The 22,589-nt window shown below is 45.9% G+C and overlaps 1 protein-coding gene across 1 annotated transcript in view; it reads left to right on the forward strand.

The window, feature by feature from the left end:
• Window positions 1–22,589, forward strand: part of LOC120049221 (transcription factor SOX-6-like) — a 202,846-nt gene that overhangs the window by 18,847 nt on the left and 161,410 nt on the right. Inside the window, exon 3 of the mRNA XM_038995460.1 lies at window positions 18,365–18,435. The gene's annotated coding sequence lies outside the window, so the exon portion shown is untranslated. The remainder of the gene's footprint in view (window positions 1–18,364; window positions 18,436–22,589) is intronic.

Genomic DNA, 22,589 nt, shown 5'->3' on the forward strand with positions numbered 1-22,589 from the left:
ACAGTGCAGATATAGTGCTCACTCTGATGAAAACCCAGACTGCTCCGTGCCAGAAGCATAAATGCAAAGAGAATAGTCTTTAATAATATTTTTTTTGAATGGGACTTAAAAAAGAGAAATCTGCTGACATTTTGGAGAAAGCTTGTGGTTTGACCCTGCTGTGAATTTCCAATGAGCCTCTTTGACAATCTGAGAGGATAGCCACTCTGGCACACACTACATGCTACACACCCACATACAGCACACACAGTTACACACACTACATGCTACACACCCACATACAGCACACACAGTTACACACACTGCCAGGCAGTAAGTGTGCAGAAACTTCTGGGAGGGGGCTGGTGGCGGAGGGATGGGGAGGGTGGCTGTCGAGAAGGTTGCACAAGGGAAAGGGAAGGCGAGGAGGGGAAACGAGGGGACGGGGTGTCCTGGCTGAGGATTAGCCACACTGGACTGTATGGGCTGCGGAGGGCCACCGCCAGCTTACTGATGTTAAGGACAAACACATACATGACTTCACTGAGACACAAACTGAAAGTATGACAGTGTTTAACTTACTCAACTCCAGTGGCCGGAGGGTTTCTTCTGTAAATAACCAATCATTTATATCTCTCCTCAGTGAAAGCAAGTTTGTAGTGGTCAATTGAATTGCGGCCACCTTATAAACACCATTATTAGACTGGAACAAACCTGCTATCATTAAGCCCTTCTCATATGGAAGCGGGAGTGGTTGCTCTATACCAGTTTAGAGAGAGAGACGGGGAGAGAGTTTTGTGCCTGAATGTGAATAGCATTGGTGGAACACACAGACACAAACACACACCACGCCAGACCCTGGGTTGTGGTTGAATGTCACAGTGGAGGAACGCTTTACGTCCTTGGTTAGGGGTGGGGCTGATGGTAAGCAGGGGAGGGATGTTCCTCCTCTTCCTCGGTGAAGCTACATTTATTGGTCACCATCTGCAGGGTGGAGGAGTTTGGGCTGGGGCCAGCCTAGAGAGAGGCTTCTAATTAAAGCATCATCATGATCAACTTGTGGTCAGTGATCGTCCCCAATGCTGGCTCTCTAAGATGAACATGGAATCACTGAGGCTTTCCTTGAAGCCTGTGTTGGACTGAATTAGAAAGGGAGAAACAAAACGGAGGAGAAAAGTGCTACAGAGCACTTTTTCTCTTGGCAGGCAGAGAAAGACCTTCTGCCATATCCACTCAAGTTTAAACAATTACCCGACATCATAAGAAACCAGAAGAACCTTAGTCTGGAATAGTCATCGCTTTTGCCTGGCCTAGCTCGGTTTCAGGCATGGCGTAGCAAGCGTCACATGTTGGAGCTCTCGATAATTTAAATTAGTGTAATAGGGTGCACCTCCAGTCTCTGTATCTATGCAGCCCGAGGAGCTTTCCTTTGAGGTTGACAGCCTTTAATATAGTATTTCATGGTTTGATATGTGAGTGACACAGAGCTGCTCCAAGAGGACGGCAAAATGGTTTATTAGGGCCTAATTACACCCCTGTGATTAAAGGGGAAGTGACTGTGATTAGGATAGTCGAGGACGATGTGGAAAATGGATGAATATTCAGAGCGGAGACGAGCAATAACGGCTGTGTGTGTGTGGGGGGGGTATATGAGCGCTGGCTGGTGCAGGAACCCGACTGCCTGGCTGGCTGACTGACTGCTGTGTAACCACATGCTATGATATCATCTTTACGGTAGATCTCATCTGGGGGCTTTTCAGCTTTAGCTATTGGGCAGAAAATGCACGCACAGATATGTGGTGCTGCCCTGGTAATGGTAACCTTCCAGGTTCCTGGTTCCTACTGCCTGGCTCTCTCTTGTAAAGTATGCAAAAGGAGCGCTAGCTTTCCTTACGTGGAAGAATCCGTAAAGCTGATTTAGTGCTCTCACAGGCCTTGTACGTCCCTGTGATTACAAAAAAAGGAAAGGATGTCCGAGGTTTGAAGCTTGTTTTGGTATGCTATCAGCCCGGCATGCAGGAGTAATGCAGTGGACTTTCACAGCCAATTGAACATGAAACCGTCAGGAATGTGCCGCAAAGCCAGGTCTGCTCCGAGCTGCTAGGGGAACTTGCTAAGAATCACATATTCTTGTGAACTTCAAAGCATGCACCGTTTAAGCAAAGAGATAAATGGCCTTATTATTAGCAGTTTTCTTCAATGGGGAGATTAGTATCGGTTTCTCTTTTCTTTTCAACCTGCAAACTTCGAACACTTTCAGACATGTGATAACCGACATTTATAAATCATTTCTGGGAGTGCTCTGAGGGTATGATATGGACAGCAAAACCTTACGATTTTATAATTTCACAACTGACTTCATCCTTAAAATGACGGTTGGCTAACCTGCCTATTACTCTCTTTGATTTCAACAGTACATGCTTTTGCGCTCTGAGAGATATTCATAATAAGCTTAAACTTCTCTGACTTTATTGCTAACGGCTCCTTATCTCCCAGCTATTCAAGAAAGAGAAGTCATTTTTCCAATTTCCAACATTTTACTGTTAGGTCACAGCCTGCTCAAACTACCTTGGGGGGATTGTTGTGGCAAACAACACACATACTCACACACTCACACACACAAAGGCACACACATTCACACACACATGCGCTCCCAGGAAAAATATATTAATCATAAATAAATATGGAATGTTACAGCTGTGGAATTCCCTTAGTCTAAACAGATACTGCCCTAGGTGCACACTTGCCAACTGGGAGCTTTCAGAAGTCACGTCATGTCCACATTATTTATATGTCAGGGGTATTATATGTTTTATCTGGAGAACTAATGTTTATTCTTCCTTTTCCTCTGATGAGATGGAATGAACAGTATGATGAGATGGAATCAACAGTATGATGAGATGGAATCAACAGTATGATGAGATGGAATCAACAGTATGATGAGATGGAATCAACAGTATGATGAGATGGAATCAACAGTATGATGAGATGGAATCAACAGTATGATGAAAGTGTGTTGCTCTTATTAAAACTCTGGGTATAGTCTTGCTAACGGATCACTTTACATCCACAGAAAATGTATCCCCAAAAGTGTTTTTCTTGCATCACGTCGATCATGTTCCCCGCACTGAAAAACACAATTTTGCATGTCCAGGCGTTCACTTAATTTGTTTTACATCTCTATTTCCTCTGAATGTACTCCTCAAAGCACGCTCCGCTTGGAAATGTATATTCATATATAATGTAAGATATATATTTTTTGCAAATAGTGTGTGGCGAACAGTAGTGGTCACAGAGGCCTCTTGATATTTAGTTTGGAGCGTTGTCAGTTTTTCTAGGATGATAATAATGGGAACCATGTGTTTGGCCGGCTAAAGAAAATTAGCGACCTTTCATGTGACCCACCTGTCGTGCTTTCAGCGCCATTAATACTAACTTCATGTTACTATCATCAAGAGAGCCAGTCTGTGTCAGGCACTGGGGACATGGGGAGAGCCTCCTCACACAGGGCCACTGGTAGCAGCTCCTGATACCCTCTACTAACCCACCAGCACGGCAGGCCTGCTGCCTAACCTAGCACAGAGACTGTCTACATTTGACACTTACATGCGACTTCTGCTATCAGAATACGAAGGTCGCATTGAAAAGGCAGGTCTAGACGCACAAAAGTCGCATTGTGGTCAGATTGTGTTCAGATCTGGCTAACCATTTCAGGAGGTGGTCAGGGATATATTTTGTGCAGATTTCTCCTCAATCTGGACGCAATCAGGCTACCGAAAGCGCATGCAGTGGGCAACGTCATCAGCACTCTGCCCACAAGTCTCCAGAAAACTTGTTTTGGGAGCGAGAGGCATCTTGTTTCCTTAAAGGTTGGAGGAAATACATTCCTAGCCTGTGAGGAATGTGTTTGCTGGCTTCATAAATGCTAGCCAGCTAGCTTATTTAGATTTTTTTTTCCGGGGGGGGGGGAGAGTTATGCTAACCTGTTTGCGATCCCTTTAGCTTTGCTAGCTAGCTTTCTGGCTAGTTACAGAGGTTAGCTGGCTAGTTAGCTACAGTAGTTGGCTACTGCCATCAAGTTGTTGTTGTGTTATTATCAGATTTAGCCTGTTCCACCGTTTGCAGAATCCATACTGACATTTGAATAGGCAATCCGGAAACGGTAGACACATTTAAATGTAGGTGTAGAGGCATGACACGTTCAGAATTCCATCATCACAACTCCATGATCAGAATACAAAAGCTGCATGAACTGTCAAGTCTAGACACGATCAGAGCAGCCAGAGCAGCTAACTAACAAACAAAGAAACAAAAGCAACCACCAAACAAATATGAAAATCTCCACAATAAGCCGAGGGCACAACTGTGCTGGTGGAGAACCTCTATCTTAGACTTGGTTCCCACCAGCATCAATCTCAGCATTTGTCAGTGTGCTGTAGTTATTTGCTACAGGCTGGCAGGCAGGCAGCACAGAGAGTCTGGCAGTATAGTGCAGACTCCTAGCCCTGAGCCTGGAGCCCTCCCTCCGCAGCGAGCTGAGCTGCCCAGCTCCTCAGCTTTAACATAGTCTGTGCCATGTTGTAATGGGCTCCCAGGGCATGATTGGAATATAATAACGGTTTCACTATGTTTTTCTTACCCCCCCTCACTCTCCACAAATGTAAAATGTCCCCGACTACAGGGGATATATAGTAGGATCTGTGATGTAAGATGTTATTGCTGGATATGCAGACTAGGAAAATTTGGATTATTTTCCAAAAATCTGCCGGGCAGAAAACATTATGATGTCACAAAGACCACATTGTAGCCAGTTTGGGTGTACAGAGCTGTGTTTCCCTCTCTTTCTCTCTTGTTCTGTACATTGTCCGGCCACCTTCTGTGCTCCCTGCCCAGGCTACAGGTTTACTTCATGCCCGTTTCCTTTTCTTGTGCTGTGAATCAATGCACAATGGCCCTATAGGACCGCTTACATAATGGAAAAAGTATGTATATCTTTGCACAGACAAAGTACAGTTTGAAAGGTTTAGTAAGCTTCAATTACACTATGACATTATTATGAATGATTATTTTCACCCTGTTATGGGAATAGTGAATGTATTACAACATGGTTATTATACATGTTATAATAACAATGTCAACATATTTGATTACAGAGTTTATTACAATATCCAAGTATTTGTGTATCGTAGGATATAATATGAACACACACACTCATGGTCTTTGGCTGAACCATGTGATCTTGTGTTATCGCTCAATGACTTCAATTACAGTATGACCAGGAGGGCCAGTATGCTTCCAGCCATCCTCTGTCTGAGGGCTGTAGCTGTCTGACAGGGACCATCTGATTGGCTGTGTACAATGGCAGCATCATGGGAATGGAAATGCATCCAGTAGTTAAGTGAACAACCATGCATCTTCTGTTTTCCCACTAATTGAATTTGGCACTAAAATATGCTGGCAAGAGCCCCTTACCTTGTTTGACTTATTTATTGCCTGACTGGAGAGGTAATTCGACCTCCTCATTTCAAAGGCTCTTTTTGGTCCAGAAAAAGAGTGTAAAAGTCAATTAGGCTAGTGATCAGTGACTGAAACACTACATCTGTTTTCCTGTGAGGGGAAGCAGAGCTGAGGAGTGGAGGAGAGCAACTAGAGCCCTGATCTCTTAGCTACCCTCCATCCCCCCACCCCACCGCTGCCTCGCAAAGCTACAGGGTGAGGGGAGAGAGAGGGGAGAGCGAGGGGAAAGAGAGGGGAGAGAGAGAGCCCATGCAGTCCCTGCCATATCACACGAGATTTGTGTCCTCCCTTTAAATCATTTCCCTCTTTAGAAGATTAAGAATGCAGAAATATTCTCAAACCGATCATTTCCCCTACTCCCAAATGGAGTAGTGCATTTGAAAACGCCACTATTAATTGCTGTTTTCAAAGAAGACAAATGATCCCTGCGACAGTAAATAAAAACAAAAATCAGAGGTTATAATGTTAATTGTTCAAATGGCTGTACAGGGACCAGTGGAGCCAGCACAGAGCATATGCACCAATCACCATCAGATTTACCGACTAACCTACTTGGAAGGCAATATCAGTCTTACATGTTCATTGTTGTATCGTTGTTTATTCTCCATCTAGATATTGTTCTGGTATCTCAGAACACAATGTACCATTCCCAATGTACTCTATGGACACACCGTGGGAATCCTGCTTATTTCCCTTCCAACCTTTTAATCTCAGAGAATGCTGTTGTTCAACAGAGCCTTGCTTTGTGACCTGCTTCTTCTGTATCAGTCTTGGTCAAGATGTTCACCACTAGACATATTTATCAGGATGCATGGGCTTGAATTGTAGATCTAAACATTTATGACTACATTGCAAATGCATGACTGAAATGGCAACACAGACTGTGTGCTTCTGTTTGAAGAGGGACAAAACAACAGGAATCATGTGGCCACCGATGTGCCTTGTTCTAACCTGATCTTTTCTGGATCAATTCTTTCCTTTCTGGTTTAATTCACCATGTGATTGACTTTCAGTGCTTTACTGTTGGAAAATATCCACATTGAGCCGTGCTGCCTGAAATAAGGAAGTCATTTGAATACAGATGCTCACAGCTTAGGCCTGGTCACAGGATGCCGCTCCGAGTCAGGAGACAATTGCAGGTTGATTATGTTGCTACTGACAGAAGTTGAAACTCCTTTGTGCGGCTGAGATATTTGCATTTAAATGCTTATTGTAGGCATCTAAAAAGCATAAAAACTGATTGTAAGCTTTGGCTGCTGGTTTGTACTTGCAAAAAAAAGAGAATTGCAATAAGGGAGATTGACATGGAAATTAGGAAATTATTTTCAAACCGAAGGTTGAAGTAAATAAGTAGGTCTGTGTTGTTGTTTTGTGGTGCTGGTGTTCATTCTTGATTTGTATTGAGTGGGTCCATTGTCAGATTGGGTATGCATATGTTTGTAGTAAGACTGCATTTCAAATTGTTTGTATCTAATACACAGTAGAATGATTCTTTCTGATTGAGGTGTTTTCTTGGATATCTTTGTATATACCACAACATTTTGTCAATGTATTTTTCCCTGTGTTTACTTCATACTGCATGTTTGTGTGTGACAAGCTCTGCATATACCACACTGTGTCAGTCATCTGTCCATGTGATTGTGTGTGAATGTGTTTGGTACCATTTTTATGGTTTTGAGAGCTGTCTGTGTGTATGTTGACTATGTGTTTTTATTAGTTTCCACAAAAGCTGTATGTTTGTGTGAGTGACTCTTTCTATGGTATCCGTGTGTATATGTGTTTGACAGGCTCTGATATGATGACAGAGTGTGTATGTATGTATGTATGTGTGTGTGTCTGTCGGGTGCCCATAGCCGAGTGATGCCCCTGCTGATTCTGTGCCTCTGGCCCTTTGTCCTGCAGCACTCAGCGTGTCTGCTTCCTCAGGAGACTGACAGGCCTCTCCAGTGTGACCACACAAAGGACCAGCCTTCTTTGAGGTGTTAAAAACTTCCATTTATGCATCTCCCTGGACAAAAAGCACCAAGCCCATTTGAGTCCGGTGGCGACACAGGCAGACATTGTGGCCACGCTTCCCCAGCACTCATTTCACAGATTCTGAAACCAGTATGTGGTGAACAGGATTTGAGGGGCTAAAGTGCCCCACGAGGGCCAGGCGATAAGAGGGAGAAACACCACCACTCAGTAAACTAGAAGATGGGGCTGTGGAAAATAAGTACATTACCTGAGAGAGAACTAGGCTTGTTTTCATAACCCCCCACTCAATAGGAGAGAGAGAGAGTGAGAGAGAGAGAGGGAGAGAGAGGGAGAGAGAGGGGGAGAGAGAGAGAAAGGAGGGGAGAGAGAGAGGGAGAGAGAGAGAACATCCTCTCTTAGAGAAGGAAGAAAAAGAAAAGCCTTCTGCTACTGAGGGGGAATTACATCCCAGAACCTGAGAATAGTAGACAAATCAACAACCAAAAGACAAGGCTACCCTCTAAGTTTACACTATTCTTGTCTTTGAGTGGAGAATATGTGAGTGTGAATCAAAGAGAATTGACAGGCTGCACACCCGGCTGTTACTAACACAGGGGACATGAATGCCTCCTGCGGTGGATTGAAGCCTTCTAGTGGCTGGTCATTTCTCTATCCAACCACCTCTGTAAATGGACTTTTATTCTTGTTATTTGAGGCAGAGTAAATCACATGTAATGTATTTGCGGTGCAAGCATATGAAAGAACGGTTTGATCACAGAGCTGTCTGCCTCTCTTCACAAACACAGGGAAGAATGTTTGATTCTCCCTTTACCGCACCACTGTTATTCACAGAGGAATAGTGAAACACTCAATAAGACAGAGTCAAAAGCCCTGTCACTGTTTCAGCCCTGCACAATAAAGACATTATTGTGTGGTGTCACTTTCTCAGCCTCTCCTGACCTGAGTGTGATTGACAATGGTGAGTGTTTCAGGCAGGTCTACTTTGATCGTTGTGACAGGAGGCCTGGTGCAGCTCCATCTTTAATCGGTGCCTGTCGTGTTCACATGAGAGAGAGGCAGAGAGGAGAAAGAAAGAGAGAGATGGGGGACAAAGACAGAGCTAAAGAGAGAGAGACACAGCGATGGAGAGAGACAGACCGAAATAAAGAGGGAGTGAGGGAGAAAGAGAGCGAGAGAAAGAGAGAAAGAAAGAGAGAGCAAGGCAGGAAGAGAAAGAAGGGGAGAGCGGGGAGGCTGTGACAGGTAATAGTGTGCTGAAGCAGCTGTGTCTGGCTGTGATTGGAGCGTTTCCAGCACCAAATAACTCAATGATATGGTGGATTTTTTTGCGTGGAAATAAAGCTTGTCTTTGTGAGCTCATATTCTTTGGCATGCCTGTGCAGTGTGCACTGTGCCAGAGGGAATTTATAGCTTTCTGTTAATCAAGTTATCATAGGGACATCAGCGCTCTGTCTCCTCAACTGCTCTTCTCTCTATCCTCCCCCTGTTGTAGCCTGCCAACCCCCAGGTAACTGCAGCCCGGCTAACCTCCCTGCTGACCTGGGCATCAGCTTGTATTAGCACAGACATGGCTTTGACCTCCCCTTTTTGTAATGACGGCCATTCATTCACTGCATACTACAGCTATGCTTTTTCTCATTCGCGGTGGGCGATGTGGGGAAAGTGGGTTGATTTTGTGGACTTGGATATTGAATCTGACAATGGCTTGAGCCGAGTCCACTAATAGACATTTCAGCAGAATTCTCAACCCCTTCACTCCCCTCCACTCCCCATTTCCCCAAGGCTGTTTAGCCTGGACTGCTGTTATGGGCCCACCTCATTGCCTTATCCCCCCACCCACCCAGCCCTCCCATAGTCCCCAGCCCTGTCTGGGCCACTGCTGCCTCTCTCTGTCTGTAGAGATAACCAGGTCTCAGCCAGGTGGGGACCAACACGCTGATGGCAAAAAGATTGCCTCCATTGTCAAAATAACTACCTCTGCAAAATCCCTACTTTAACATGTCTGGAATAGTGCACTGGGGATATTTAGAAAATGTTGCAGATCTGGATACAGCTGTGTTGTGCAGGGGATTGGTTTGTCCTGTACATATTTGCATATGCACACACACACACACACACACACACACACACACACACACACACACACACACACACACACACACACACACACACACACACACACACACACACACACACACACACACACACACACAGCTGAACAATGTCAATGGCGTTCTCATATTCATGTGTGTCTTTGCTTTGTTTGTCCTGTCTGGACATTGACAGAGAAAAAAGACACTTGTGTAACTACGTTCTGTATAGTTGTTCTGAAGGTTGGCCATTGATTCTCAGCCACGTACATATGATGGGCAGCGAGAGAGACATTACCCCGTTATGTGCTGGGGTAATCAAATCAAGCCGAGCCCCCTGTAGATGAACACATGCCTGGAATCTGAAGGTTCATTTGATTGGATCCCCTCTCTTCGGTGAGGTCTGTGGAACAGCTTTCACTTACATATGAAAGGAAGGATGTCAGGCCAAATGGTAGCTCCAGAGGGCACACGTTCAATCTGTAACATACGGATAAATGAAAAGTAACCAAGCGAGAGAGAGAGGTTTTTGTATTAGTGTGTAGATTTACTGTAAATCCTTCTTTAACATGACAGACATGTGCGTTTTGGATTATGACCCTAGAGGCCAGCTTTCACTCGTTAGCCCTGACACACACAGGGCTGTGGTCTGGTGTTGGAGAAGTGTCCTGACACAGGGCTGTGGTCTGGTGTTGGAGGAGGGTCCTGACACAGGGCTGTGGTCTGATGTTGGAGGAGGGTCCTGACACAGGGCTGTGGTCTGGTGTTGGAGGAGTGTCCTGACACAGGGCTGTGGTGTTGGAGGAGGGTCCTGACACAGGGCTGTGGTGTTGGAGGAGTGTCCTGACACAGGGCCGTGGTGTTGGAGGAGGGTTCTGACACAGGGCTGTGGTGTTGGAGGAGGGTCCTGACACAGGGCTGTGGTGTTGGAGGAGTGTCCTGACACAGGGCTGTGGTGTTGGAGGAGTGTCCTGACACAGGGCTGTGGTGTTGGATGAGTGTCCTGACACAGGGTTGTGGTGTTGGAGAAGTGTCCTGACACAGGGCTGTGGTGTTGGAGGAGGGTCCTGACACAGGGCTGTGGTTTTGGAGGAGGGTCCTGATACAGGGCTGTGGTGTTGGACAAGTGTCCTGACACAGGGCTGTGGTGTTGGACAAGTGTCCTGACACAGGGCTGTGGTGTTGGACAAGTGTCCTGACACAGGGCTGTGGTGTTGGAGAAGTGTCCTGACACAGGACTGTGGTGTTGGAGAAGTGTCCTGACACAGAGCTGTGGTGTTGGAGAAGTGTCTTGACACAGGGCTGTGGTGTTGGGGAAGTCTCCTGACACAGGGCTGTGGTGTTGGAGAAGTGTCCTGACACAGGGATGTGGTGTTGGAGAAGTGTCCTGACACAGGGTTGTGGTGTTGGAGAAGTGTCCTGACACAGGGCTGTGGTGTTGGAGAAGTGTCCTGACACAGAGTTGTGGTGTTGGAGAAGTGTCCTGACACAGAGTTGTGGTGTTGGAGAAGTGTCCTGACACAGGGCTGTGGTGTTGGAGAAGTGTCCTGTCACAGGGCTGTGGTGTTGGAGAAGTGTCCTGACACAGGGCTGTGGTGTTGGAGAAGTGTCCTGACACAGAGTTGTGGTGTTGGAGAAGTGTCCTGACACAGGGCTGTGGTGTTGGAGAAGTGTCCTGACACAGGGCTGTGGTGTTGGAGAAGTGTCCTGACAGAGTTGTGGTGTTGGAGAAGTGTCCTGACACAGGGCTGTGGTGTTGGAGAAGTGTCCTGACAGAGTTGTGGTGTTGGAGAAGTGTCCTGACACAGGGTTGTGGTGTTGGAGAGGTGTCCTGACACAGGGCTGTGGTGTTGGAGAAGTGTCCTGACAGAGTTGTGGTGTTGGAGAAGTGTCCTGACACAGAGTTGTGGTGTTGGAGAAGTGTCCTGACACAGGGCTGTGGTGTTGGAGCGGTTTCCTAACACAGGGCTGTGGTGTTGGAGAAGTGTCCTGACACAGAGTTGTGGTGTTGTAGAAGTGTCCTGACACAGAGTTGTGGTGTTGGAGAGGTGTCCTGACACAGAGTTGTGGTGTTGGAGAAGTGTCCTGACAGAGTTGTGGTGTTGGAGAAGTGTCCTGACAGAGTTGTGGTCTGGTGTTGGAGGAGGGTCCTGACACAGGGCTGTGGTCTGATGTTGGAGGAGGGTCCTGACACAGGGCTGTGGTCTGGTGTTGGAGGAGGGTCCTGACACAGGGCTGTGGTCTGGTGTTGGAGGAGGGTCCTGACACAGGGCTGTGGTGTTGGAGGAGGGTCCTGACACAGGGCTGTGGTGTTGGAGGAGTGTCCTGACACAGGGCCGTGGTGTTTGAGGAGGGTTCTGACACAGGGCTGTGGTGTTGGAGGAGGGTCCTGACACAGGGCTGTGGTGTTGGAGAAGTGTCCTGACACAGGGCTGTGGTGTTGGAGGAGTATCCTGACACAGGGTTGTGCTGTTGGAGGAGTGTCCTGACACAGGGCTGCGGTGTTGGAGGAGTGTCCTGACACAGGGTTGTGGTGTTGGAGTATTGTCCTGACACAGGGCTGTGGTGTTGGGGAAGGGTCCTGAATCAGGGCTGTGGTGTTGGATGAGTGTCCTGACACAGGGTTGTGGTGTTGGAGGGGGGTCCTGACACAGGGCTGTGGTGTTGGAGGAGGGTCCTGACACAGGGCTGTGGTTTTGGAGGAGGGTCCTGACACAGGGCTGTGGTGTTGGAGGAGGGTCCTGACACAGGGCTGTGGTGTTGGAGGAGGGTCCTGACACAGGGCTGTGGTGTTGGAGAAGTTTCCTGACACAGGGCTGTGGTGTTGGAGGAGGGTCCTGACACAGGGCTGTGGTGTTGGACAAGTGTCCTGACACAGGGCTGTGGTGTTGGAGAAGTGTCCTGACACAGGACTGTAGTGTTGGAGGAGTGTCCTGACACAGGGTTGTGGTGTTGGAGTATTGTCCTGACACAGGGCTGTGGTGTTGGGGAAGTCTCCTGACACAGGGCTGTGGTGTTGGAGAAGTGTCCTGACACAGGGCTGTGGTGTTGGAGAAGTGTCCTGACACAGGGTTGTGGTGTTGGAGAAGTGTCCTGACACAGGGCTGTGGTGTTGGAGAAGTGTCCTGACACAGAGTTGTGGTGTTGGAGAAGTGTCCTGACACAGGGCTGTGGTGTTGGAGAAGTGTCCTGACACAGGGCTGTGGTGTTGGAGAAGTGTCCTGTCACAGGGCTGTGGTGTTGGAGAAGTGTCCTGACACAGGGCTGTGGTGTTGGAGAAGTGTCCTGACACAGAGTTGTGGTGTTGGAGAAGTGTCCTGACACAGGGCTGTGGTGTTGGAGAAGTGTCCTGACACAGGGCTGTGGTGCTGGAGAAGTGTCCTGACACTCGGCTGTGGTGTTGGAGAAGTGTCCGGACACAGAGTTGTGGTGTTGGAGAAGTGTCCTGACACAGGGCTGTGGTGTTGGAGAAGTGTCCTGACACAGGGCTGTGGTGTTGGAGAAGTGTCCTGACACAGAGTTGTGGTGTTGTAGAAGTGTCCTGACACAGAGTTGTGGTGTTGGAGAAGTTTCCTGACACAGAGTTGTGGTGTTGGAGAAGTGTCCTGACAGAGTTGTGGTGTTGGAGAAGTGTCCTGACACAGAGTTGTGGTGTTGGAGAAGTGTCCTGACACAGAGTTGTGGTGTTGGAGAAGTGTCCTGACAGAGTTGTGGTGTTGGAGAAGTGTCCTGACAGAGTTGTGGTGTTGGAGAAGTGTCCTGACACAGAGTTGTGGTGTTGGAGAAGTGTCCTGACACAGGGCTGTGGTGTTGGAGAAGTGTCCTGTCACAGGGCTGTGGTGTTGGAGAAGTGTCCTGACACAAGGCTGTGGTGTTGGAGAAGTGTCCTGACACAGAGTTGTGGTGTTGGAGAAGTGTCCTGACACAGGGCTGTGGTGTTGGAGAAGTGTCCTGACACAGGGCTGTGGTGTTGGAGAAGTGTCCTGACACAGAGTTGTGGTGTTGTAGAAGTGTCCTGACACAGAGTTGTGGTGTTGGAGAAGTGTCCTGACACAGAGTTGTGGTGTTGGAGAAGTGTCCTGACAGAGTTGTGGTGTTGGAGAAGTGTCCTGACAGAGTTGTGGTGTTGGAGAAGTGTCCTGACACAGAGTTGTGGTGTTGGAGAAGTGTCCTGACACAGGGCTGTGGTGTTGGAGAAGTTTCCTGACACAGGGCTGTGGGGTTGGAGAAGTGTCCTGACACAGAGTTGTGTTGTTGGAGAAGTGTCCTGACACAGAGTTGTGGTGTTGTAGAAGTGTCCTGACACAGAGTTGTGGTGTTGGAGAAGTGTCCTGACACAGAGTTGTGGTGTTGGAGAAGTGTACTGACACAGAGTTGTGGTGTTGGAGAAGTGTCCTGACACAGGGCTGTGGTGTTGGAGAAGTGTCCTGACACAGAGTTGTGGTGTTGGAGAAGTGTCCTGACACAGGGCTGTGGTGTTGGAGAAGTTTCCTGACACAGGGCTGTGGTGTTGGAGAAGTGTCCTGACACAGAGTTGTGGTGTTGTAGAAGTGTCCTGACACAGAGTTGTGGTGTTGGAGAAGTGTCCTGACACAGAGTTGTGGTGTTGGAGAAGTGTCCTGACAGAGTTGTGGTGTTGGAGAAGTGTCCTGACACAGAGTTGTGGTGTTGGAGAAGTGTCCTGACAGAGTTGTGGTGTTGGAGAAGTGTCCTGACACAGAGTTGTGGTGTTGGAGAAGTGTCCTGACAGAGTTGTGGTGTTGGAGAAGTGTCCTGACACAGAGTTGTGGTGTTGTAGAAGTGTCCTGACACAGAGTTGTGGTGTTGGAGAAGTGTCCTGACACAGAGTTGTGGTGTTGGAGAAGTGTCCTGACAGAGTTGTGGTGTTGGAGAAGTGTCCTGACAGAGTTGTGGTGTTGGAGAAGTGTCCTGACACAGAGTTGTGGTGTTGGAGAAGTGTCCTGACACAGGGCTGTGGTGTTGGAGAAGTTTCCTGACACAGGGCTGTGGGGTTGGAGAAGTGTCCTGACACAGAGTTGTGGTGTTGGAGAAGTGTCCTGACACAGAGTTGTGTTGTTGGAGAAGTGTCCTGACACAGAGTTGTGGTGTTGTAGAAGTGTCCTGACACAGAGTTGTGGTGTTGGAGAAGTGTCCTGACACAGAGTTGTGGTGTTGGAGAAGTGTACTGACACAGAGTTGTGGTGTTGGAGAAGTGTCCTGACACAGGGCTGTGGTGTTGGAGAAGTGTCCTGACACAGAGTTGTGGTGTTGGAGAAGTATCCTGACACAGGGCTGTGGTGTTGGAGAAGTTTCCTGACACAGGGCTGTGGTTTTGGAGAAGTGTCCTGGCACAGAGTTGTGGTGTTGTAGAAGTGTCCTGACACAGAGTTGTGGTGTTGGAGAAGTGTCCTGACAGAGTTGTGGTGTTGGAGAAGTGTCCTGACAGAGTTGTGGTGTTGGAGAAGTGTCCTGACACAGAGTTGTGGTGTTGGAGAAGTGTCCTGACACAGGGCTGTGGTGTTGGAGAAGTTTCCTGACACAGGGCTGTGGGGTTGGAGAAGTGTCCTGACACAGAGTTGTGGTGTTGGAGAAGTGTCCTGACACAGAGTTGTGTTGTTGGAGAAGTGTCCTGACACAGAGTTGTGGTGTTGTAGAAGTGTCCTGACACAGAGTTGTGGTGTTGGAGAAGTGTCCTGACACAGAGTTGTGGTGTTGGAGAAGTGTCCTGACACAGAGTTGTGGTGTTGGAGAAGTGTCCTGACACAGAGTTGTGTTGTTGGAGAAGTGTCCTGACACAGAGTTGTGGTGTTGTAGAAGTGTCCTGACACAGAGTTGTGGTGTTGGAGAAGTGTCCTGACACAGAGTTGTGGTGTTGGAGAAGTGTACTGACACAGAGTTGTGGTGGGGTTTAGGTGGAGGGTCCCTTTAATATAGTCTAGGGGTTTGGCCAAAGACAAAGGAAAGGAAAGGCCACCCTTTGACAGAACTACCACAGGTGTCCTTGAGCTCTCTGGCCCGAGGCCTTTGAAGTGAGCACTGTTAGTCTGTCTGTTGGGCTTGTTCAAAGGGCTTTCTGTTTGACAGATCAATCCTTCTGCGTCTCTAGTGTGGGACATAGATAAATGTTGATTTTTCTTTAAAAGCGGTGCTGTCTGTAATGTGTGGCAACCCCCTGACTGACTGTCCACCTGTGGTTTAATGAGAATTATCTATTTGGCTGATAGCTCACCACCCCCGATGTCTCGGGTACTCCAGTAGTGCAGACAGCTGGTGGTGTGTGTGTGTGTGTGTGTGCGTGTGCGTGTGCGTGTGCGTGTGCGTGTGCGTGTGCGCGTGCGCGTGCGTGTGTGTGTGTGTGTGAAAGTGTATGTTCGTGTGTTAAAGCGAAAGATAGTGTTCATTCAGTGTGTGTATGTGTTAATTTTGTGTTCGTTTCTGTTTATGTGTGTAGTGTTTCAGTGCGGTTTGTTGTCACCACCCTCTCTGCAACAGCTGAGTAAAAAAATCTAACATTTGAAAGGCTCTATGGTTATTGTGGACACAATGATTGGGTGATAAAAGTGTTGGGGGAAACTAATAAACTGAATTTGGAGTTGATTGGGATTCTGTTTTAATGAATCCATGATCGTTTAATTAGTGAAAGGAAGGGTTCCCATCTCTGTGTTATTTCCCCAGCAGCCCGTAGGCTGTGTTCTCAGCAGGAAAAGAGCTGCTGTACTGCACCACACCACTACAATAGTCTCTGTCTGAGACACTCACAGAGGGATTACAACATTTGTTTAATTATTTGTAATTTCACTCTGGTTTTTCTTATTATCTATAATCATAATCATTTTTCTCCAGACAAATGATTTCTTTAAATAAGCCATGAATACAAAATTACATATTTTCTATTTGTCTGTTACTTTCCTCATTGTTTCAATTAACATCACATTATACATTCAAAGGCTTGTTCATTTCTACCCCCTGCAATTAAAAGAGTTCTCGTTTATTAGCTCTCATTTATTAACGGTAATGAGTCAGATGTTATACACTGAGTGTACAAAACATTAGTAACACCTGTTCTTTCCATGACACAGACTGACCATGTGAATCCAGGTGAAAGCTACGATCCTTTATTGATGTCACTTGTTAAATCCACTTAAATCAGTGTAGATGAAGGGGAGGAGACAGGTTAAAGAAGGATTTTTAAGCCTTAAGACAACTGAGACATGGATTTGTGCAACTCAATATTAGGAAGATGTTCTTAATGTTTTGTAAACTCAGTGTATGTTTCATAAAGAAACACTTGTTTATTGAATTAACTCGCTGGTTTTGTCTTTAATACAGTGGGCTATAATAGTCTGGGTGGAGAGCGCCCTTAGTGGGTTCTAAAAGTAAAATTGTGTGTGTGTTTAGATGTCTGTCCGTCTTTCTGTCTTTGTTTCTTTCTCTATTTGTCCATCTGCCTGTCCGTGTGTGTGTCTGTTTTTCCATCTCTGACCCTGTGCCTGTGCGCGTGTCTGTCCGTATGTGTGTGTGTGTGCAGTACAGTGCAAAGAGGTGAGACAGTGTGGTGTGGACTCTGGCAGCCTGCTGGCTAGGACGGCTGGGTCCTTTGAGAGGTTTGACTGTCAGCTCAGAGGTGCTATAAAGATGACAGCAGATTCCCATTCAGTCAGGGCCAGTCTGTGGGCTTCTCTCTCCTATTGTTACTTTCAGTCTCAAGGCTGCACATTCAGATCCATTCATGACTACTGCTTCTCCCTGGCCTCTTCTATTAACCCTCCATCCTCTCTTACTGACATCTCTTTTCTCTACTTTCACACCAATTGCAAATGTGTTGGTATATTTCTCTGGTCTGCTGTTGGTGTCTTTTATTCCTTGCCTAGCCGCAGGAGACCAAGGTACAGTAGCACAAATTACTCGCAGATCAATTAAGTGTGACCTTAAAAACCTCTGTCCTGGTTTAATTGGCGGTGCTGAAGCAGGGTAATTGTATAAATCATCTGTTAATGAGATCGCAGCTTGTTGTGAAAAACAAGATAATGTGAGGAAATGAACATCAATGAGCTTTGTGCCGTTTCAGGCCTGCGCTGTGGCTGTGCACAAGGATCACTCCACTTCTCTCTCACTTTGGATGTTGTTGTGGTTCCTGTTTTGGTGTGTTATTTTTCCACTTCCTGGAGGTAGAAATATTGATGTTAAATTCCGGGTTAGATAATGGCTAAAAGTGGTATGTCCATATTGCAGAGGCTTCGGGTTGTTTGTGTTTTCCAGAGCTCTGGCGGCTGGGCTCAGAGAGAGACATGCCGTCACTAGCAGAGCATGCTGCTAAATAAATCATTAGCCTGCCGCGCTCGAGGAAAGAAAGTCAAAATTAAATAAAACAACCACTTTATATGAAAGCCATGTATTAGTGGAATCTACTGGCTGTAGGACAGATTAATGAGGTATTAGAGAAGTGGAGTTTAAACATTGTCTAGGACGTGGTCCCGAACTCTTTCATTACTAAAGCTGTTTTACCTCAGCTGTAGATGTTCTGACAATGGGCCAGCATCACCTTCTCCTCCTTACCCCCCTCCCTCCTATCTCCCTCTCTCTCCTTTCCTCTCCAAGTTTGTTTTGATATGTGCAAATAAAGTTATTTTACTGATTGTACAGATTTGATTTTTTTATTACGTATCCATAAAATATGTTGTTTTGAATTGAATGTCTGGGATGGATTGTTTAACTGTTTTGATAAAGAATGAATGTATATGTTTTTTAAAGATGGACAAAGAGACATTTATATATTTTGTCTGTTTTTTTTATCATTTCAGGTCACTTTCATGAGTTCAAAATCAACTAACCAGTGATCGCTGGGTGCTGGGGGTTTAGTCTTTCTGTTTGTGTAAGTACTCTTTTTCCTCCATTTTGATTTCTTTCTAAAGGCTATCCAGTTAGATTTCTCTTTTACCTCTGGAGTCTTCCATCCACATTGAACACCTGCATTGAATGAAATGCACAAATAAATACTAATATAATGGACGCTACACAATAAGCTTATATTGTTACTTCACATGGTCACTTTTACAATTTAGACTTACTCTACATGACCAAAAGTATGTGGATACCTGCTCGTCAAACATCTCATTCCAGAATCATGGGCATTAATATGGAGTTGGTCACCATTTGCTGCTATAACAGCCTCCACTCTTCTGGGAAGGCTTTCCTCTAGAAGTTGGAACATTGATGCGGGGACTTGCTTTCATTCAGCCACAAGAGCATTAGTGAGGTTGGGCACTGATGTTGGGCGATTAGGCTTGGCTCGCAGTCGGAGTTCCAATTCATCTCAAAGGTGTTCGATGGGTTTGAGGTCAGTGCTCTGTGCAGGCCAGACAAGTTCTTCCACACCGATCTCGACAAACCATTTCTGTATGGACCTCGCTTTGTGCACGGGGGCATTGTCATGCTGAGATAGGAAAAGGCCTTCCCCTAACTGTTGCCACAAAGTTGGAAGCACAGAATAGTCTAGAATGTCATTGTATGCTGTAGCGTTAAGAATTCCCTTCACTGGAACTAAGGGGCATAGCTTAAATCATGAAAGACAGTCCCAGACCATTATTCCTCATCCACCAAACTTTACAGTTGGCACTATGCATTGGAGCAAGTAGTGTTCTCCTGGCATCCGCAAAAACCAGATTAGTCCGTTGGTCTGCCAGATGGTGAAGCGTGATTCATCACTCCAGAGAACACGTTTTCACTGCTCCAGAGTCCAATGGCGACGTGCTTTACACCACTCCAGCCGACGCTTGGCATTGTGCATGGTGATCTTAGGCTTGTGTGCGACTGCTCGGCCATGAAAAGTAATTTCATGAAGCTCCCGACAAACAGTTCTTGTGCCGACATTGCTTCCACAGGCAGTTTGGAACTCCCTAGTGTTGCAATTGAGGACAGAAGATTTTTACGCGTTACGTGCTTCAGCACTCGGCGGTCTCATTCTGTGAGCTTGTGTGGCCTACCACTTTGCGGATGAGCTGTTGTTGCTCCTAGACGTTTCCACATTAACAGCACTTACAGTTGATCGGGGCAGCTCTAGCAGGGTAGAAATTTGACGAACTGATTTGTTGGAAAGGTGGCATCCTATGACGGTGCCAAGTTGAAAGTCACTGAGCTATTCAGTAAGGCCATTCTACTGCCAATGTTTGTCCATGGAGATTGCATGGCTGTGTGCTTAATTTTATACACCTGTCAGCAACAGGTGTGGCTGAAATAGCTGAATCCACTCATTTGAAGAGGTGTCCACATACTTTTGTATAAAAAGTTTATTTTGGAGTTGTTTATTCAGGTACAGAATCTGTATTTTTTCAGATTCTGCTTTTATTTCTAATATTAAAAAAAAAATACTGCACACAATCTGAGGTTAAAGTGCATTTTGACACCTACGTTCTTGTATTCTAGCTTTAGTTGTATATAGAAGACCATGGAACTGTGACACGTACATGCATAGTCAGGCTAGCTAATGACGTCAAGGCCTTGTGAGACTTGTGAACCCTCTGTGAGTTTACCTCAACCTCTGAGGCCCTTAGAAAACTAAACCCAGGTGTCTTGGTTCTTTTCCTCACTTTCCATGTCTACCTCCATAGTAGCATGTATAGTGCTTTTGATTCTATTCTCTACGCTAATGTCGGCTGCTGTTATTAGTAGTTTATGGCTGCGTGTCGTCTCAATAAGAACATTCACAAGAGGGAAGAAAGAGTCCATTTCAGGAAACACAGGCAGCACCTCTGAAAACAGCCAGTATATGGCTGTACTTTATTGCTACAATATGCCTTTAATGGGAGCTCTCTCTGCTGCACTGTTGTAATAAAAAATGTATCTGAGAAAATGTTTCTTGAGCAAATAAAGCCAAGAAAGTTTAGTTGATTTTAATCTTTTTTCAAATGTCAGTTGGAGATGGTTTCCGGAGAGGCAGGACTGAATGATATTAATGTGGCTGAGGAGTCCTTGTTGGTCCTGCATAATCAACTGTGGCACTGATAAGAGTCAATCCCATCTCAAAGTTCACGGCCATTTACTAATACCGACGGTTTATCTCTGCCATTTCTCCTCAAACACAGTTGTCTTCAGTGCAAATCAATGCTCCCATCTAAACCAAATTGGCTAATGGTTTTCATATTTTGTTTGTAGTGTCTGTTGGTGTTGTTAAGTCTGTTCTCTGGGAATGTGGACTTGTCTTTGGCTGCAGTGAGCAGACAGAATGGTGGAATAACAAAGCCTTAGCTTTGGATTTTATCACCAATGAATACTGCTCAGTGAAAAAAATGGATAAACGTTGTGAATGGACATGATGAGTGAAAGAGCATACATTAGCCAGAGTGTATCGCATGCTAACACTGTGTAACACTGGTGAGCTCCTGATACTACCACAGCTTTACACTTTGTAGTATTAGTAGTAAATAAACCAAAACATCAGTGGTCCACTGCTTCCTCTGGAGAGAAAGACCTGGAACCAAGATATTAACATTGCTATTGACAAGTTACAGGTTACCTCTCTCTATTTTGGGAATAACACGGTTGGTTATTGTTGGACCAAAGGGAAAAAGATAACTACAGTAGCTACTGACTAAGAACAGAAAACATCAGCCATGTGGTTGGCATAGGTACAGTTGGTTGAGTAACAGGGTATGCCTTGTTGTCCACTGGTTAAGTGCATGTGTGTGTGTTTGTTTTTGTAGGAACAGCAAATGTTCCCAATGATGTGTGTGTTGAATAAAGGACTTGGTACAATGTGTGTACGGACCTGAGGTAGACTTTAGAGGTCTCCTACATTACTTGAGATGCTCCCACTCATGAGGACCTTGATAGTGAATAGCCAATGGAACGAACACCTGAGCTTTTCTCTTCGAAGCAGAAAATATGGTGCATTGTGGGAAAAATGCCTGTAGACATAACATCATATAATTGTAAATGTTTTATTTAATTGTTATTCAGTGATTGTACGTGGTTGTCGTTGAACACAGCACCCAAATATTCCCATTTGTAAAGTTAGTACTTTGCTCGCACTGTTATTTAAGAAGTGTCAGTGTGCGTTAGAATAGATTGTACCACACTCACTGTGTCTCCCTGTCTTACTGGTTTTAGATGACCTGTGTGTGATGTTCCAAAGGCCTGCTCCACTCCCCTGTGCTCTTCTTTCAGCCAGACCTGACACACTCATTCATCTAAATCCTATGCAACTTGAATCTACATGTTTAATTCATCATAAAACGAGGCGGTGAGTCATTTTGACGGTGTGTGGCTTCTTTTGCTGGACGATGTATTTCATCACTCCTGTGTGAATCATTTGGAAACACCCAAGTGTGGAGGGCCGAATGTGCTCTTTGTCAGCGTGTGTCATCATGTAATAGGTGATGGACACACAGCAGTCACTCTGGGCTTTGCTCAGTCCAGCACTGATGCCCCTCATGGGGACGATCTGCTGGAGATGTTTTCTGAGAAATGAAATAAACAGCACTTCACCACAAAATGAAAATGAATAACCTTTGGTTGGTTATCTTCTCATCTATTATGTATCAAATGGGCCTGTTGGTTCAGCCAACTGACCCTGCCTGCACTGATTATGACCCGTGGTGTAGATAAACGGAGACTGCTTGACAAAGTTATTTTAATTTCATCAGCCTTGGTTTCAATTGCTCCAGAGGAACACTGGGAATATTCAAATTGATTGTTGGCAGATTTCTTTATCTGTCAGGAAAGAGTTTCCGTACAGGTATGTAGATACAGTATGCCTCCATTCCCTAACGCCATATAACCCTGATAGATCCTGTTAGTTGTAAGGTTTGGTGACATTGTGTCTAACCCCTTTAGATATGACCATTTTTCAATCCCCTCTGTATGAGCTGCCATTCCAGCAACATGCTGTTGTTATCGGGATTATACCCTCCTACCAGCTTTATTAGATGTGAGGCCTGATTTGATGGCTTGATGTGCTTTATTTGATTCTCTGTAGAATGAAACCTAGTATGGACTTGGCTGCTTTCCTTCCTCTCAAGTTGCAGCCCT

This window comes from Salvelinus namaycush, chromosome 1, assembly GCF_016432855.1.
Source record: "Salvelinus namaycush isolate Seneca chromosome 1, SaNama_1.0, whole genome shotgun sequence".
NCBI lineage: Eukaryota > Metazoa > Chordata > Actinopteri > Salmoniformes > Salmonidae > Salvelinus > Salvelinus namaycush.